At 39.3% G+C, this 4397-nt stretch overlaps 1 pseudogene; it reads right to left on the bottom strand.

Moving 5' to 3' along the window:
• Positions 1 to 351: 351 nt before the first annotated feature.
• Positions 352 to 1748, bottom strand: LOC100969074 (actin-related protein 3-like; annotated as a pseudogene).
• Between the last annotated feature and the right edge of the window lie 2649 nt (positions 1749 to 4397).

Raw genomic sequence — 4397 nt, 5'->3', positions numbered from 1 at the left:
GAAAATCTCAATATGAGGAGGCTAAATAGTGTGGCAATACCGAAATGTTGTGAATACTGCTTTTTTAGCACATGAAGTATAACTGGTCCAACAGTCTTGCCTTTACTTTTTTTTTTTTTAACAAGAAAAAGAATATCAGTAGACTTTATCTAAGATATTAACTTCTTAGTTCTAAAAGCACTTGTAACAAAAACCAAATTGTTTTTGTGGGGAGGATGGTAGAAATTCATAATTACTGGGATTCCTTGTCTCATGAATGAGTAATGCTAAGTGTCATAGGGCTACTTAAGAATGCATTTTTTTATCTTTTAAATTGTTAAAAAGCAAATACATTGCATAAAGGTGATTATTTTAACTATTTTAAGCATATACTTCAGTGACATTAAATACATTCACGTTGTGTGTGTGTGAGGCTACTTAAAAAAATTTATCTTGGTCACTTTTTTTCCTTCAAAATATAAAAACAATACTCAAAGTTCCTGCATATCCAGTTCAGTGAGGTTAATATTCTTGCAGAGAAAACTCTGATATCAGCTCAGCTCTGATAATTCTTTTTTTTTTTTTTTTAAACAGTCTCGCTCTGTCACCCAGGCTGGAGTGCAGTGATGCCATCTCAGCTCACTGTAACCTCCACCTCCCTGGTTCAAGAAATTCTCGTGCCTCGGTCACCCGAGTAGCTTGAATTACAGGTGTGCATCACCATGCCCGTCTAATTTTTGTATTTTTAGTAGAGGCGGGGTTTCACCATGTTGGCCAGGCTGTTCCCAAACTCCTGGCCTCAAATGATCCACACACCTTGACCTCCCAAAGTGCCAGGATTACAGGCGTGAGCCACCATGCCCAGCCAGAATATTATTCTGATCATTCTGACTTGCTTCATCTGCTACCTCTTAGGTAGTTGTGTGAAGTCATAATTAGCAAATTCTAGGTGAAAAAAGATTTCAAGTCACAAAGATCTCTCATAACTAACGTCAATGGAAAATTCTTTCTTTGAGATTGCCCTGATTGCAGTATACTGTTTAATCCACTTGGCCCATCTGTGTCATACTTGTTAAATTCTTTTACTAAATCTGGGCAGACGTAACTGTAGCACTCCTTTACTGCAGTAGCTGTTTCTAGGGATTGCTCTGAAGGAATTTCTACTTCTCAGCCTCTGAACAGTTGCTGAATGAAATATGTGATGCTTGCCCTATGATTGGAATGTGCTTATGGCAGTTGCTAACCCCATATCCTTCAGCTGGAGGTGGGATGGCAGTTGCCAACCCCATATCCTTCAGTTGGAGGTGGGACAGGAGTGCCACCATCTTTACTATCTCTTCCCATACCAGTCAATGCCTGTTTTCTTATTTGTTTTGATGCTCAGGATGCTGCTAATGCAAGAACAGCCTGTATGGCTATGTATGAGCCTGGAATATTGAAGAACTCAAACACTATTTCGGCAGCATATTCTGTTTTCTGGAGCATTCAGTGGACGTTTAGTGAAAAGAAAGTAATGACCCACATGTTCTGCTTTAAGTATTTAAAGATTACTTGCTCCAAACCTTTCTGTCAACAGTCTTCAACTAAACCATGGCGGGTTCACCACTTCATGGTATATGTGGCTTTTCCTGTTACATCATCCCGAATGAAGAAGTCTATGACATTGGCTTTCTTTATCACCCTCTTTCGAGCTTAATTGCCTACTTTTGCTGAATTCTTGAAAGCAATACATCAAGGGATAATAAACTATTGTTCTGTATTTGCAACATGTCCCAGTTTTGTATACTCAGTGCCACAATCCACCATACACACTGGTAGCTGTCCCACCATCTTCCTTCCTGCTGCTATCACCCTTTCTTCCCTCTTGCTGCCCCACTGCTTTATCTGGTCAGTACTGGTTTGAGATTCATGGCAGGAGATGGGGACTTTCTAACCCTCCATAGCTGGGTACCCTCTCTTACAACTTCTTCCTCTTTCGCTGCCTTTTCCCAGGAAGTCAAGATGGTCCATTTGTGCCCATGCCCCAGTCAGACCCAGGCCAGGTTGTTTTGAATGGAAGTTATAGGGGCAGTAGAATAATACTTTGATTTCTAGATTTTTTTTGCCTCAGTGCTTATTTTAAATGGCCTAAAAATCAAGCCTAGTCTAGACAATGTTGGCAAGAATCTAATCTCGATAGATTAGAAATAAAGTATGAAAAGAGCCAAATGGAAGCAGTGCCTAGTCTAAGATCACCTAGGAATATAAAAGAGATGGCGATGGAGAGATACTGAATGATGCAACCAGGTGTGATCACAAGTACAAATGTTTAGGTTGAAATATGGGAAGGAGATGATATATCTGGAGGGAAACTGAGGAAGTAAGCAGGAGGTGCATGTGAGGGGAAGTTGAGGTCACTATGTAAGTTATGTTAGGTATATTTTAACTGATTAACTCTCTGGGCAATGCTCTCAAACTTAGATGAACATCTGAATGACCTGTGGTTTAAAAAAAAAAAAGATAAAGCTGTATGACTCCTGCCTGAAACCTGTTGAATCAGAATCTCCAGGGTAGTATTTGTTTTAGAAAGCTTTTTAGGAGATGAGTTGAGGAAGATATATTTAGGCTAGAGGAATAATTTTATAATGTTGCAGAAACTAGTTTCTATCTCTCAATGAAAGGGAGGTGGCCTGAGGAGTTAATAGTACCACCGACAAAAAAGACAGGGATTGTTTTTCACTCAGCAATCAGATTGTGGACTCAAGAAGGTAGTTCTGCGTTGCTAGAGATGTTTAAGAACATGCAAGACAAAGTCATATGATGAAATAGGATAGGAGAGGAAGGCTTTGAGGACACTGTGCAGATCAGAAGTGGTTGGCAGGGGGACCCTGCTATTGGCCTGTTGTAGCTCCTCTGTGAAGAAGAATATCTCTCCAGAGGAGGGGAATGGAGATTGATGATATGACAATGCAGTCCAAAACAGAATAAGCTTGCCCAAAACACACACAGGAGTTGACTCGACTCTTTGATGTTGTCACTGGAGATGTTGTTATCTTGCCTCAATTCCTAGGACAGGAGAGTTGGTGATCAAAGTGAGATTCACAGTTGTGTACTAGGTGTTTGCATTGAGTTATAAGTGCATGCAGGGTGATGGCTTCATACATTTGAATATCAGTATATCTCTAGTATTTGATTTAATCATATTAAGACTATAGTGCACCAAAAGCTCCATAAAACCAGAGACTTTTCTTATTTTGTTTGCTGTTGTATCCCTAGAATCTATAACAGTACCTGGCACGTAGTAGATGGATCTGGATCTTCAATAAATGTTGAACTAATGAACGAATGAATCCATTGTTTAAAAGATGCAATTAAGAACAGTAGAAATCTGGCTGGGCACGGTGGCTCATGCCTGTAATCACAGCACTTTGGGAAGCTGAGGTGGGCGGATCACTTGAGGTCAGGAGTTGGAGACTAGTCTGGTCAACATGGTGAAACCCCCTCTCTACTCAAAATACAAAAATTAGCCGGGTGTGGTGGTGCATGCCTGTAATCCCAGCTACTCGGGAAGCTGAGGCAAGAGAATTGCTTGTACCTGGGAGGTGAAGGTTGCAGTAAGCTGAGATTGTGCCATTGCACTCTAGCCTGGGTGACAAGAGTGAAACTACATCTAAAAAAAAAACAACAAAAAAAAAAACAGTAGAAATCCCTGAAACCAGATGAACCACACCACCAAACAAGTTGAGACTGCACATCATCCTCTTCACAGAGGTGAATAAAAAATTGATGTTGAAACTTGATCTAAGCTAATTGTTTATCTTCTTATTTATTCTCCTATTATTTATTGGGGAGAGTTAGTATTTTGAGTCTTTCTTCTTCCCAAATTAAATCAATTTTCAGAACTTTCATTTGTACTAAGTGTAAATAACGTCAAATACTTTATGTATTACTCTTGTAAGTGCATTACATTTTTTAACTTGAAGAGATGATGTCTTAGCATCAAATTTGAATCATCATTTTACAATGGGGAAAGATTTCCTTTTCAATGGTAGATTTTTTTGCCTTGAAATTCTTATTGATATTCAAAATTTAGAGAACTATAGTGCAAAGTGATTTAACATATATTAGAATGAACAGGGTATGACACTCTCAGCAGTAAAGAGAAGATATCTGTGGGCTTACAAGGATAGAATCTACATTTCTCCTTTCCTCTTGTTTTTTTTGGAGTGGCAAAAGATGATTCCTTTTTTGTTGTGGGTCTAAAGGATGTGTTGTATGTGTTGGCAATTTCTTCCCTTACTCATGAAGGAGTTATGCTAATAGTAACCAGGATCTAATGGCATCCTTGGCGTTTGATTTGATTTTGGAGAGACTAAACCAGGTACCACGCCTCAGTCAAGCAGCCAGAAATAGCATTTGGAGTGTTTGCCTAACTGTCC

The sequence above is a fragment of the Pan paniscus genome, chromosome 2, assembly GCF_029289425.2.
Source record: "Pan paniscus chromosome 2, NHGRI_mPanPan1-v2.0_pri, whole genome shotgun sequence".
Classification (NCBI taxonomy): domain Eukaryota; kingdom Metazoa; phylum Chordata; class Mammalia; order Primates; family Hominidae; genus Pan; species Pan paniscus.
Note: the sequence above shows the minus strand (reverse complement) of the source record. Positions and strands in the feature narration are given on the sequence as shown.